Source organism: Giraffa tippelskirchi, chromosome 11, assembly GCF_054371585.1.
Source record: "Giraffa tippelskirchi isolate mGirTip1 chromosome 11, T2T-mGirTip1v1.2.pri, whole genome shotgun sequence".
NCBI lineage: Eukaryota > Metazoa > Chordata > Mammalia > Artiodactyla > Giraffidae > Giraffa > Giraffa tippelskirchi.
The window spans coordinates 86,409,546-86,425,127 of record NC_137285.1 but is presented as its reverse complement, the minus strand read 5'-3'; the positions used below and the strand labels follow the sequence as shown (position 1 = coordinate 86,425,127).

Sequence of the window (15,582 nt, the reverse complement as noted above, 5' to 3'; positions counted from 1 at the left end):
TATTATGCCCATCTTCGCATGAAATATTCCCTTGGTATCTCTAATTTTCTTAATGAGAGCTCCAGTCTTTCCCATTCTGTTGTTTTCCTCTATTTCTTTGCACTGATTATCGAGGAAGGCTTTCTTATCTCTCCTTGCTATTCTTTGGAACTCTGCATTCAAATGGGTATAGCTTTCCTTTTCTCCTTTGCCTTTTGTATCTTTTCTTTTCTCAGCTATTTGTAAGGCCTCCTCTGACAACCATTTTTCCATTTTGCATTTCTTTTCTTCAGAATGGTCTTGATCACTGCTTCCTGTACAAAGTCATAAACCTCCATCCATATTTCTTCAGGCACTCTGTCTGTCAGATCTAATCCCCTGAATCTATTTGTCACTTCCACTGTATAATCATTAGGGATTTGATTTTGGTCATATCTGAATGGTCTAGTAGTTTTCCCTACTCTGAATTTGGCAATAAGGAGATCATGATCTGAGCCACATTCAGCTCCCAGTCTTGTTTTTGCTGGCTCTATAGATCTTCTCCATCTTTGGCTGCAAAGAATATAATCAATCTGATTTCGGTGTTAACCATCTGGTGATGACCATGTGTAAAGTCTTCTGTTGTGTTGTTGGAAGAGGGTGTGTGCTATGACCAATGAGTTTTCTTGACAAAACTCTGTTAGCCTTTGACCTGCTTCTTTTTGTACTCCAAGGCCAAATTTGCTTGTTACTCCAGGTATCTCTTGACTTCCTACTTTTGAATTCCAGTCCCCTATAATGAAAAGGACATCCTTTTTGCTTATTAGTTCTAGAAGGTCTTGTAGGTCTTCCTAGAACTGTTCAATTTCAGCTTCTTCAGCATTACTGGTCAGGGTATAGACTTGGATTACTGTAATATTGAATGGTTTGCCTTGGAAATGAACAGAGATCATTCTGTCATTTTTGAGATTGCACCCAAGTAATGCATTTCGGGCTCTTTTGTTTTGGATGGTCTTGATCCCTGTCTCCTGTACAATGTCACAAACCTCTGTCCATAGTTCATCAGGCACTCTATCAGATCTAGTCCCTTAAATCTACTTGTCACTTCTACTGTATACTCATAAGGGATTTGATCTAGGTCATACCTGAATGGACTAGTGGTTTTCCCTACTTTCTTCAATTTAAGTCTGAATTTGGCAATAAGGAGTTCATGATCTGAGCCACAGTCTGCTCCCGGTCTTGTTTTTGCTGACTGTATAGAGCTTCTCCATCTTTGGCTGCAAAGAATATAATCAATCTGATTTCCGTGTTGACCATATGGTGATGTCCACGTGTAGAGTCTTCTCTTGTGTTGTTGGAAGAGAGTGTTTGCTATGACCAGTGCATTCTCTTGGCAAAACTCTATTAGCCTTTGCCCTGCTTCATTCTGTACTCCAAGGCCAAATTTGCCTGTTACGCCAGGTGTTTCCTGACTTCCTACTTTTGCATCCCAGTCCCCTATAATGAAAAGGACATCTTTCTTGGGTGTTAGTTCTAGAAGGTCTTGTAGGTCTTCATAGAACCGTTCAACTTCAGATTCTTCGGCGTTACTGGTCAGGGCATAGACTTGGATTACTGTGATATTGAATGATTTGCCTTGGAAACGAACAGAGATGATTCTATTGTTTTTGAGATTGCATCCAAGTACTGCCTTTCGGACTCTTTTGTTGACCATGATGGCTACTCCATTTCTTCTAAGGGATTCCTGCCCACAGTAGTAGATGTAATGGTCATCTGAGTTAAATTCACCCGTTCTAGTCCATTTTAGTTCGCTGATTCCTAAAATGTCAATGTTCACTCTTGCCATCTCCTGTTTGACCACTTTCAATTTGCCTTAATCATGGACCTAACATTTCAGGTTCCTATGCAATATTGCTCTTTACAGCATCGGACTTTACTTCCGTCACCAGTCACATCCACAACTGGGTGTTGTTTTTCCTTTGACTCCATCTCTTTATTCTTTCTGGAGTTATTTCTCCACTGATTTCCAGTAACATATTGGGCACCTATCAACCTGGGGAGTTCATCTTTCCATGTCCTATCTTTTTGCCTTGTCATACTTTTCATGGAGTTCTCAAGGCAAGAATTCTAGAGTGGTTTGCCATTCCCTTCTCCAGTGGACCACGTTTTGTCAGAACTCTCCACCATGACCTGTCCATCTTGGGTGGCCGGCCATACATGGCATGTCTCATAATTTCATTGAGTTAGACAAGGCTGTGGTTCCTGTGGTCAGATTGGTTAGTTTTCTATGATTGTGGTTTTCATTCTGTCTGCCCTCTGATGGAGAAGGAGTAGAGAGTTATGGAAGCTTCCTGATGGGAGAGACCGACTGAGGGGGAAACAGGCTCTTGTTCTGATGGGCAGGGGTATGCTCAGGAAATCTTTAATTCAATTTTCTGTCAATAGGTGTGGCTGTGTTCCCTCCCTTTTGTTTGACCTGTGGCCAAACCATGGTGGAGGTAATGAAGATAATGGCGACCTCCTTCAAAAGGTCTCATTCATGCACTGCTGCACTCAGTGCCCTGGACCCTGCAGCAAGCCACTGCCAACCCACGTCTCTGCCAGAGACTCTTGGACATTCATAAGCAAGTCTGGCTCAGTCTCTTGGGGGGTCACTGCTCCTTTCTCCTGGGTCCTGGTGCGCACAAGGTTCTGTTTGTGCCCTCCCAGAGTTGGTTTCCCAGTCCTGTGTAAGTTCTGGAGGCTCTGTGGTGGGGTTAATGGCGACCTCCTCCAAGAGGGCTTATGCCATACTGAAGTCTGCTACACCCAGAGCCTCTTTCCCTGCAGCAGTCCACTGCTGACCCCTGTGCTGGAGACACTGAAGCATTTTTTGCTCAGTCTCTATGGGGTCTCTGGGTCCTGGTGCGCACAAGGTTTGTTTGAGCCCTCCTAGCATCTCTGGCTGGTACAGGGTTTGATTCTAAACGTGATTTTGCCCCTCCTACCATCTTTCTGGGGCTCTCCTTTGCCCTTGGACATAGGGTATCTTTACTTCCCTGATAGCTCAGTTGGTAAAGAATCCTCCTGTAAAGCAGGAGACCCCTGCTCAATTCCTGGGTCAGGAAAATCCACTGGAGAAGGCATAGGCTACCCACTCGAGTATTCTTGGGCTTCCCTTGTGACTCAGTTAGTAAAGAATCCGCCTGCAATGCATGAGACCCGGGATCGATCCCTGGGTTGGGAAGATCACCTGGAGAAGGGAAAGGCTATACCCACTCCAGTATACTAGGCTGTACATACTGGTACTAGATTCCGTACTGGGTATTAAATGTTTTACCCTAAACCCCAGAGACTTTTTCTTCTTCTAATCCTTTTTTCAGAGTTTTCAACTTATGGATAATTTCAAGGAACTTGGAAACTTGTGACTAGGGCACTCCTACTGGAGGATATTTATTTATGTTAAAGAAGCTGAATAGTATTAAGTTTTTATGTCAACTTCTGCAAGAATATAAGATACCAATTTGTCTTTTATTAATCCTCTATTTACTTTTCTATATGTCTGTCTGGAAAGCTTATTATCTTGATATGCTACAAGTTAACTAAAAACGTCAAGAGTCATTGGTGATTTCTGAGCAATTTGCTCAGATGTCCTTGCCAGTCAGTCATTGCATACAATTCAATTTATCCTCAAGCAGATTTATGAAAATGATTTGAACTTTTATCTCTGGAAACAAAAAATTTTACCAAAGAAAACAATGTGCATTGTTTTATTAAATCCTTTAATACGTTTCTTAGAAACTTTGAAGAATTATTTAATAAGTGCTTACAAATAATTAGATAAATTGCTTAAATATGAATCTAATTTAGACTTTTTCGAGTTGCCTATATGTAAATTTGATACCGTCATTTAGGAATTAAAAGTCCAAAGGATGTAAACTTCTGATAACTGGCATTGTAATGGTGAATATAGCATTCTTAACATAAGTAAAGAACTACAAACTTTGAGTTAGTCTTTGAATGGAAAATGTAATTCACTACCTTTAATCTGACTTCCTTTTCTATTGTCAGACTAGTCTACTCACTGTCTCCATGCTATATTTCCTTATAGTCTCCTCAAAAATGTATCTCATAGTCTTCAATCAGGCACTGAACCTCAACAAGCCACTCAAGTGTTTCCTCAAAATTTATCACGTTTCTGTTTGTCGGGCACACCAGGTTTTGCTCAGTCTTCATCATTCTGACCTATCAAAATCAGTTTAAGCCTGAAAATATTTTCTTTCTTTCTTTCTCTCTCAATTTACCTGGCTGTAGATGTTCCTGTGGGCTTCCTTGGTGGCTCACCATAAAGAATCAGCCTGCAATGGAGGAGATGCGGGAGATGTGGGTTCGATCCGTCGGTTGGGAAGATCCTCTGGAGAAGGAAATGGCAACCCACTCCAGTGTTCTTGCCTGGAGAATCCCATGGACAGAGGAGCCTGGTGGGCCATAGTCCATGGGGTTACAAAGAATCAGCATGACTGAAGTGACTAAGCTCAGCATACACAGATGCTCTTGAAGAGGTTCCTCTGTACCTTTCACTGTGTCTCTGCAATCTACTCCCTAAATCAATCATCCCGTTTACCTACTGGTCTGAATGTGTCTTTAGCCATTTGTCTGGTTTGTTTACACTCAGCATGTTTTTCCTGAAGGACTTAAGAAGGCTTATCCTTCCAAATGTGGCTGTTTCCTCAGGACTCTACTCCTGTGCCCCATCTATATTTCTAAATATTCGTCTTTATTGGGCACTTCTATTTCTGTTTTCAGTTTAAAATTTCCCACAAACTAACTTCTTCAACTGATATCTGTTGTTAGAGATCACTTTTCTTCTAAACATCTAATGCAAATATTTCTGGATCAATCAGAATGCTTCTAATCTCATGTTGTCATTGTTGTTTAGTCAATAAGCCATGTCCTACTCTTTTGCCACCAATGGACTACAGCCCACCAGGCTCCTCTGTCCATCAGGTTTCCCAGGAAAGAATACTGGAGTGAGTTGCCATTTCCTTCTCCAGTGGAACCTTCTGACCCTTTGCAGGTGGATTCTTTACCAAGGAAGCCTGCCCAGTCTCATGACTTCATCCACATTCCATAGGTGTGGCAAGGCCTGTGAAATCTATTGCAATTTGAAATTCTGTAATTTCATTTTTCTTTACACTTCTAATTACAACAATCTTTGCTTCTTGCCTAGATCAGTGGATTTCAAATGCCATTTTCCGAAGTTCACAGTAGGTGAATAATTTTCTTATTCAAATTCACTTTCCAGAGTACATCCATGTTCTAGGCTATAGACGATAAAAATGGTCTGAAGTACAATACCAGTGAACTAGCTATAACACCACCTATTTTACGGTCAGTCAAGGAAGCTAACAGAAAGCAAGTTCATGAGAGTGGCATCATTAAAGAGATTTAAACTGGAATGTATTTTTGTTAATTTTGTTTAAAGTAAATCAGTCACAAAGCCAGGTTTGATTTATCACCTACTTTATGATGGGACAAAAAACTTAACCTGCGTGTGCTTCAATTTATTCGTCTGAACAAAAGGAGAGTATGGATTCTTGTCTCCTGGGGTTATTGCAAGGATTAAATGCATTAATAAATACAAATCAATTAGAACAATGCCTGATACATAGTGAGCTTTAGTAAAAATTAGCTATTCACACAGTATTTATGACACAAGTGCCACTGCATTTCACTAGTGTGTGGGTAATTGCAGTAAGAAACTACTTTCCTGGACTATTTCTATTACTATATTGTTTGTTGTTGCTGCTGTTGTGTGCTGTGTAAATTCAAACTCCTCTGTTCAGAATTGAGGTTTTAATAGAGGTTAGGGTGAGGGGTAGCAGCACTGGAAGAAGTTGTATATTCTATCACTTGTCTTCAATCATATTATCCAATCAAAAAATACTCCAGAATTTTCTGACTCAATTCCTTCTCGTTTGGTTCTCTCTTCTGAGATACCCTTTTAATTCCTAACTCTGCTGCAAATGTTTGAATGATTTGCCTAAAATCACACAGCTTGTTCATTACAATAAAGAGAATAAAATCTATCATACGATAAATATGGTTTAGATTTTATTATAAAAGCATTTTCTGTTTGTCCATATTGAAATCCATCTGCCACATCCATAATACCCACCCACAACTTTATGACATTGTCATGCAAATTGTATTTGCCAGCTCGATATTTCACAATCCAGTAGAGTTCAGTGTCATCTAAAAATTTGGAGATTTTATTATTTCCACAGTAGAATACTTATTATACTAAGATAATTTACCAAATTATCAGCAAATTGCAGCTCAAACTCACCCCCATAATACTATTCCACTTTGCCAACATGTTGCTTCCCATACTTAAGGTATTTCATGACAAAATATTTTTCCTTTATATTATTTCTATTCACTGTTTGTTTAATTTGAAATAACATTTAGCATTAAAATGATCAAAAGCTTTTGGAACTCTATAAAATTACATTTAATAGACAAGCTTTTAATACTGTGATCCTTAAACACTTGAATGAGAATAATCTAGGGTGCTTGTAAAATACAGAAATATTAGGCTACACTCAAGATCTACTCAGTCAGAATTTCTGGAGTGGTCCTGAAAACCAGAGTTTTTAACTCCAGAAATGTAAGGAAAATACATGATCAATCCACAATTCTTTGTCAAAATGCAGGGAGTAGTTCTGCTCCCCTCTCTCCCAAGTGAAGCTGCTAGGAATAATTAAAGGCAAATGGTCTCTCTCCCTAAGATGCAAAAACACTTCCTTTCTCAGGTCCAGTGAGTCATAAGGCCATCCCAGAACCATAGTCAGCTAGTAGACTATGCAGTATCTTTAAGAATCAAGACTGGAGCCACCATCATGAATAACACAGTAAATATCCATACCAGGAAGTTAATGACCAAGAGACTACTTCGGTGGAAAAAATGGTCATTGATGCCCTTCACCCTGGAAAGGCAACAGTACCTAAGACAAAAATTTAGGAGAAACTAGCCAAAATGTACCAGATCACACCAGATGTCATATTTGTTTTTGGATTCAGAACTCATTTTGGTGGGAGCAGGACAGCTGGCTTTGAAATGATTTGCAGTTCCTTGAATTACAGGAGAAAGATTGAGCCCAAACACAGGCTTGTAAGACATGGCCTGTATGAAAAGAAGAAGACCTCAAGACAACATTAAAGGAATGTAAGAACAGATTGAAGAAAGTCAGAGGGGCTACAAAGGTCAATGACAATGCTGACAAAAGGAAGAAGTAAAGATTCTACAGTGACTATGTCTGTGGTGATTGTGCAGATTTTTCATGAGAGAATTACGAAACTAAGACCTTAAAAAAAAATGAAGACTGCTCTCCTGGGAGGTCTCAAGAGAGCCCAAATCTTTAAATACATCACCTGGATTCCACTAGTGGGGTCATTCTATTCCTGCTATTCCTTCAGAGAGAGGATTAGATGACAGAGGTAGTTTAAGATCTATGTGCAAGTTTAGATTATGAAATTTAGATCAATATGCTGCTTTTAGCAGAGTGTCCTCATAACTGAGTTGCCATGGGTGCCATAAGTCTATTCACTTTATATAGACAATCTTCCTAGCGGTTTCTACGTGGCTCAGTGGTAGAGAATCCAGTTGTCGATGCAGGAGATGCAGCAGACATGGGTTCATTCCCTGCATTGGGAGGATCACGTGGAGGAGGAAATGGCAATCCAATACAGTGTTCTTGCATAAAGAATCCTGTGGAGAGAGGAGCCTTGTGGGTTATAGTCCATGAGGACCCAAAGAATAGGACACATCTGAGTGACTGAGTACACACGCATGCCTAGTGTTAACAAGATTCCCACTTTCCTACACTTGCCATTTTTCCTTCTTTTACCCTGCACTGCTGTTCTTAATATGATCTATCTGATTTTTCTCTGAGCATCAAATAAAGTATTTAAAATTTACCTTAAGTCTCCCTATGAATCATTTTAAATGATTTCCTTTCATTTTTTTTTCCTCCTGAACTAATTCTCACATTTTGTCTCAGTTAATTTGTCTAAAATTGAGTAACTCTATGGTGGGTATTTTAAGGTTTCCCTTATCCTTCAATGTGATTGATTTTACATCCTTATTTGTATCTTTATTGAATTTTTTTATTATTTTCTGATCACTTTTGTTCTCCAGTGCTAAAAATCACATCCAAGATATTGAGTGCTCTAAAACTACTTCTTCTGGAAAGTCATTTGTAATATTTAGAAGTGTTTCTTCCATAGTTCACCCCAATGAGATATTATGAAATTTATCATAAAATAACGACTGATTTTTTAAAAAAGAAAACAACATACTGAAACTCATATATTCAAATGAGTACTGTGTTCTTCGAAGTAGAAATACTGGGAAGAAATTTACTTACACCAATATAATCTTGCTTTTATTCAGAATATTTTAAAACTGAATGATTCTTCTTGCTATTTTATAACCCTTGTTTCTTGGTGCTGTGGAAGGGAGATAGCAGCTGTGTAAGTGGAAGGCTTGAAAATGATTCACGTCCTTCGTATGCATCAGGCACCTTGCTGAAAGCATTTCATACACTCTTGCATTTAGCCCCCACAACAGTTTGAGTTTATCTTTCTTTCACTGTTTAAAAATCTGCCATACAGAAACAGGCGGCAAGTCCTCTTAATCTTATATGTATGTGACTCTAAAATGTATCCTGCTAAATGTTATACTTTATTGCTCAGTTGTCACCTGGTTAAGGGACTCTCCCAAGGTCGTAGTGTTTTTCCCCCTGTATCTTTATACTTCCCTTATGATCTCAGTGCCAAACTGGGGTCTTAGATTACTTTATCAATACTACCTGAAATAAAATTTAAAGAGTATGGTTAGAGATAATTTTCCATATGAGTAGCCTACCTATCATCGCAGCAGTCTGCTTCTTTCCAATTTCATCCCTGTAGATGATGTGAAGACTTTTTTCTCAGTTCATCAAGAAAGAGAGAATCCATCAAGTTTATGAAATTAGATAGCAAGAATGGAGTAACCCATTTAAGTAGAATTTGGGTTATGCTCATCTTTGGGAGTGACAGAATTCATCTATAGAGAATGTAAGTTTGCCTGCTATATTGTGTGTTAATTATCTGTCAAAATATCTGTCAAGAGAATACATAGCCTAATTTTCTTAATAATTAGTAGGTTTTTCCTAATATTATAACACACTTTTTTTCTTTAATGGTAAGTTCTTTTTCAAATTTCACAGTGTTAAAAAGATAACTATAAAGGAAGAGAAAATGAAGATTGCACCAAATCCAGGATTTTAAAGAATATTTGTGTCATTGGTTTAATAAATTAAAGCCAACTTAAAGAATTATTTTACTGTCATCCTGACAACTCAATGATCAAATATATGTAGTACAAATCTTACAGATGGCCAACATGAGAATTAGTCCTGTGTATCACAGTGAAAGTAAAGTTTCTTGGTCATGTTCAACTCTTTGCGACCCCATGGACTGTAGCCTACCAGGCTCCTCCATCGATAGGATGCTCCAGGCAAGAATACTGGGGTGGGTTGCCATTTCCTTCTCCAGGGGATCCTCCCAACCCAGGGATTGAACCCTGGTCTTCCACATTGCAGGCAGATGCTTTACCCTCTGAGCCACCAGGGAAGCCCATGTATTACAAGTAGGTATCATATGTGTCACCACTGTCACAGGTTCTTCTGATTTTGCTTTTGTTTGAACAAAAGACATGTCCTTAAGAAGTTTTCAGAGCATTTGAAATTCAGAAGTGAGTGCAAGCAGAAAACATTACAAAAAATTAAAAATAGAAAACATTGGGAACAATCTTGAGGATCTAACCTCAGAAATGGATTCTCAGATAGATCTGGTCAAACACAGACCCACTATCTACAACTTTATCCTTGTGCCATAATATTTACACCACTAGAGCTAAATTTCACTAGTTAAACAGTCATTTAAGGGAATAAGAATTCTGCTTTAAAAAAAATATTAGATGCCACAGAGAAAATCAGAGATCAATACCTTTTGCTTTATTATATACTGATTAAATCATATCATTTTGCTTTTAATAACTTCCTGAGATAACTTCCCAGGAAGAAATAAGTAGAGATTATTTGGGAAGAGAGCTGGATAGGATATGAAGGATAATAGAAGGGAATTTGGCATCACTTTAAAAAATAGAGTCAGACAGACAGCTATTGGGGCAGACTTAATTATCTTGTATTCCCAAATCTGCCTCATTTTAATTGTGAATTATACTTGCTAAACCTTGGTTTCTTGATTCATACAACAGCTTCGAGATTGTTGTTAAGAATAAAATAATTACGCCCCTAAAAAATCTGGCACACTATTTTTTTGTTTTTTGTTTGTTTTTTATTTTTTATTTTTCGGTGTTGAGGATTCAAAAAGAATAACATATCCTCTGATCCTCAAGGGACTCATGATCTAATAGTAAAGATAGACAAGGCTATGATTCTATTAAAAGAAGTCACATCACCATGTGCAAAAAGTAAAATTGAGAGACATCATATGTCAGAGGCACCCAGGGGACAGGCAGTACCTCCACAGGGCCATCCAGAGCATTGGCAGAATGGAACTGACATTGCTGAAAAAGAATGGGAATTTTTCAGTGGCCCCAGTGGTGGGCTGGCATCATAGACAGAGAATAAAGCATACCCAAAAGAAGTGACAAGAAAGGCAAGTAAAAAGGGTAAATAAAAAAGTAAATAAAAATGCTTTATTTTCTTAAAGAAAAATTCTTACCCACTTTCAATGTTTTTGTCTGAGGCTGGCCCTTCCTCTATGAAAAAGCACGTGCAGGGTGGAAAGATATTTTATTTTCTTGTGTCATCCATGTTGTAGTCTAAATTTCTTTAGATCACATCTTATGAACTAGGTAGTATTTTGTGAGTTATATGGCATCCAAATTGTTACAGTTTCCTATGGAAAAATATCTTTGTTTCCAAAGTGCTGATTTATGGCAGGACATATGGAATACAATTCATTCATTACTTAGCATTATGGAGAAGAATATAGACTCTGGAGCTGGATGTCATGAAATCATATCCTGACTGTGGCATTTAATAGCCATGGCTTTGGAAAATGTTTCAAACTTTCTAATTCAGTTTCCTCAGAAGTAAAAAGAGGATAATTATTAGACCAATTCAAAGTGTTGTAAGGATGAGAACTGATGCATCTAAAAGATTTAGAAAGGTACCTAATGTACAGTAAACCCCATATATGGAGTGGATATTATTTTCATTGCTATATTATCATTATACTTTTCTATATTAGCATTATACTTTTAACAGTGGTTAGTCCATGACCTGAAAGTCATACTACTCCTCTAATTGAAGATTTAACTTTAACTTATATCAACAACTTGGGAAATCTTCTATAAAGTGACAAAAATCTTTCACAAATTAAATTATTGAAAATATAAAAAGTAATAATGCAACTGAAGTGAGTGAAAGTTGCTCAGTTGTGTCTGACGCTTGTGAGGCCGTGGACTGTACAGTCCATGGAATTCTCCAGGCCAGAATACTGGAGTGGGTAGCCTTTCCCTTCTCCAGAGGATCTTCCTGACCCAGGAATCGAACTGGGGTCTCCTGCATTGGAGGCAGATTCTTTACCAACTGAGTTTTCAGGGAAGCCAATAATAATACAACTAGAAGTTGTACTATGTATATGCTGCTGCTGCTGCTGCTAAGTTGCTTCAGTCATGTCCGACTCTGTGCGACCCTATGGACTGTAGCCTACCAGGCTCCTCCATCCATGAGATTTTCCAGGCAAGAGTACTGGAGTGGGGTGCCATTGCCTTTTCTGGTACTATATATATATGTGTGTGTGTGTGTGTGTGTGTGTGTGTGTGTGTGTGTATGTGTGTGTGTGTGTGTGTGTGTGTGTGTGTGTAATATATATATATGTATTATTAGAAGCGTATGCTTCTAATAATACAGCTAGAAGTAGGAAAAAGCAAAACCTTACAGATCATAGTTGCAGCTATCATTAATTGCTTACTTCCCCAATCTTTGGAGAAAGAAATGGCAATACACTCCAGTATTCTTGCCTGGAGAATCCCGTGGACAGAGGAGCCTGGTGGGCTACAGTCCATAGGGTCGCAGAGAGTCGGACGTGACTGAAGTGACTTAGCATGCACGCATGCCCCAAATCTTGACTTCCTAAACCTTTTTAAGCCTTGAAAAAGGAGATTAGTCCAAGTGGGATAAGATAATATATAAATTTAAAAAATTAAAATAAAATCTCCAAAGACTTTTCAGTGTTAGAGAGGCAACATTTGTATAGCCATTGTGTTTGCAGAGAACAGTTAGCTATGGGTATAGTCCTACTTCTGGTTCTCTTTTGAAGCGTTTACTCACACCTAAAAAGAGATAGGACAGTTTGCAAAATAATATCCCATTTCTGTTATGAATCCTCTTCTGACTCACACACTTCTTTTTCAAAAGGAGGAAAAGCGTATCTTTTGCAGTCTATTGTATACTAATTTCTGTTGCTTTTTTATGTGAATAGCTACATTCATTAACTATATTTGATGGTCAAAAAATTTCTTTGTACTCTACTTTAGCTTAATTCTAGATAATGTATTCAACAAAAAACAGTCATAAGGAAACTTATTAATGTTGCTCTACTGTTGTCGGACACGACTGAGCGACTTCACTTTCACTTTTCACTTTCATGCACTGGAGAAGGAAATGGCAACCCACTCCAGTGTTCTTGCCTGGAGAATCCCAGGGACGGGGGAGCCTGGTGGGCTGCCGTCTGTGGGGTCGCACAGAGTCGGACCCAACTGAAGCGACTTAGCAGCAGCAGCAACTGTTGCATGTTGCCTGGGCAGATAGGTTATTTTGTGAAAAGAAAGACGTGAAAACTCAAATAGTTGTGATTTATTAATCATTGTAATAGTGGATCATTAAGATAGAATCACTTTTCATCAGTGTTAAAAAACTAATATAAAACTTTTTAGTGAACTAGGACTAAACAGTGCTACAACATACTAATGCGTTTGTCATTTTACAATATTATATCTTTTCTGTCATATACACAGTTGTTCGGTTGCTCAGTTGTGTCCGACTCTGTGCAACACAGTGGACTGCAGCATTCTAGGTGTCCATTCTTTCACCATCTCCTGGAGCTTGCTCAAACTCATGCCCATCAAGTCAATGTTTCCATCCAGCCTTCTCTTTCTCTGTCATTCCCTTCTCCTCCTGCCTTCAATCTTTCTCGGCATCAGGGTCTTTTCCAAAGAGTCAGTTCTTTGTATCAGGTGGCTAGGGTATTGGAGCTTCAGGATCAGTCCTTCCAATGAATATGCAGGACTGATTTCCTTTACAATGGATTGGTTTGATCTCCTTGCAGTCCAAGGGACTCTCAAGAGTTTTCTCCAACACGACAGTTCAAAAGCACCAATTCTGCGGCGCTCAGCTTTCTTTATGGTAAAACTCTGAAATCCATGCATGACTACTGGAAAAACCATAGCTTTGACTATATGGACCTTTGAGGCAAAAAATCTCTCTGCTTTCTAATACACAGTCTAGGTTGGTCATAGCTTTTCTTCCAAGAAACAAGCGATTTTTAATTTCGTGGATACAGTTATAATCTGCAGTGATTTTGGAGCCCAAGAAAATAAAGTCTGACACTGTTTCCATTGTTTCCCCATCTATTTGCCATGAAGTGTTGGGACCAAATGCCATGATCTTCATTTTAGAATGTAGAGTTTTAAGCCAGCTTTTTCACTCCCCTCTTTCACTTTCATCAAGAGGCTCTTTAGTTCCTCTTCGCTTTCTGCCGTAAGGGTGGTGTCATCTGCATATCTGATGTTATTGATATTTCTCCTGGCCATTGATTTGCTTCATCCAGCCTGGCATTTCATATGATGTACTCTTTATATAATTTAAATAAGCAGGGTGACAATATACAGCCTCGACCTACTCCTTTCCCGATTTGAAACCAGTCTGTTGTTCTGTGTCCAGTTCTAACTGTTGCTTCTTGACCTGCACACAAATTTCTCCAGAGGCAGGTAAGGTGGTCTGGTATTACCATCTTCTTAAGAATTTTCCACAGTTTCTTGTGATCCACACATCAAAGGCTTTAGATAGTCAATGAAGCAGAAGCAGATGGTTTTTTTCTGGAATTCTCTTGTTTTTTCTATGATCCAGCAGATGTTGGCACCACTTGGACCACGTTTTTTCAGAACTCTCCACCATGACCTGTTCATCTTGGGTGGCCCATCATGGGATGGCTTATAGTTTCATTGAGTTAGACAAGGCTGTGATCCATGTAATCAGTTTGGTTAGTTTTATGTGGTTGTGGATTTCTTTCTGTCTGGCCTATGATGGATAAAATAAGAGGCTTGTGGAGACTTCCTAGGGGAGCTACAGGTTGTGGAACAAACTGACACTTTCTCTGATGGGTGTGGCCATGCTCAGTTCAGTTCACTTAACTTCACTTCAGTCCCTCAGTCGTGTCCAACTCTTTGCAACCCCACGGACTGCAGCACGCCAGGCTTCACTGTCCATCACCAACTCCAGGAGCTTTCTCAAACTCATGTCCATTGAGTCAGTGATGCCATCCAACCATCTCATCCTCTGTCGTCCCCTTCTCCTCCTGCCTTCAATCTTTCCCAGCATCAGGGTCTTTTCCAGTGAGTCACTTCTTCACATCAGGTGGCCAAAATATTGGAGCTTCAGCTTCAGCATCAGTCCTTCCAATGAATATTCAGAACTGATTTCCTTTAGGATGGACTAGTTGGATCTCCTTGCAGTCCAAGGGACTCTCAAGAGTCTTCTCCAACACCACAGTTCAAAAGCATAATTCTTTCATGCTCAGCTTTCTTTATAGTCCAAATTTCACATCCATATGTGACTACTGGAAAAACCATAGCTTTGACTAGATGGACCTATGTTGGCATAGTAATGCCTCTGTTTGTTAATATGCTGTCTAGATTGGTCATAGCTTTTCTTCCAAGGAGCAAGCGTCTTTTAATTTAATGGCTGTAGTTATAATCTGCAGTGATTTTGGAGCCCAAGAAAACAAAGACTGTCACTGTTTCCATTGTTTCCCCATCTATTTGCCATGAAGTTATGGGACCGGATGCCATTAACATCGTTTTCTGAATGTTGAGTTTTAAGCCAACTATTTCGCTTTCCTCTTTCCATTTCATCAAGAGGCTCTTTATTTCTTCTTTGCTTTCTGCCATAAGGGTAGTGTCATCTGCATATCTGAGATTATTGATATTTCTCCCGCCATCTTGATTCCAGCTTGTGCTTCATCCAGCCTGCCATTTCACATATTTTACTCTGCAAAAAAGTTAAATGAGCAGTGTAACAATATATAGCCTTGAAGTACTCCTTTCCTGATTTGGAACCAGTCTATTGTTCTGTGTTCAGTTCTAACTGTTGCTTCATGACCTGCTTCAGGTTTCTCAGGAGGCAGGTCAGGTGATCCGGTATTCCCATCTCTAAAGAATTTTCCATAGTTTGTTGTGATCCACACAGTCAAAGGTTTTGATAGTCAATAAAACAGAAATAGATGTTTTTTTCTGGAACTCTCTTTCTTCTCCAATGATCCAGTGGATGTTGGCAATTCGATCTCTGA

The 15,582-nt window shown here is 39.0% G+C and overlaps 1 protein-coding gene and 1 pseudogene across 1 annotated transcript in view; both read left to right on the top strand.

Moving 5' to 3' along the window:
- The window catches only part of CNTN5 (contactin 5), a 1,514,795-nt gene that overhangs the window by 1,121,790 nt on the left and 377,423 nt on the right, over positions 1 to 15,582 (top strand). The gene's annotated exons all lie outside the window — the stretch shown is intronic.
- LOC145526366 (small ribosomal subunit protein eS24 pseudogene) lies at positions 6,840 to 7,236 on the top strand (annotated as a pseudogene).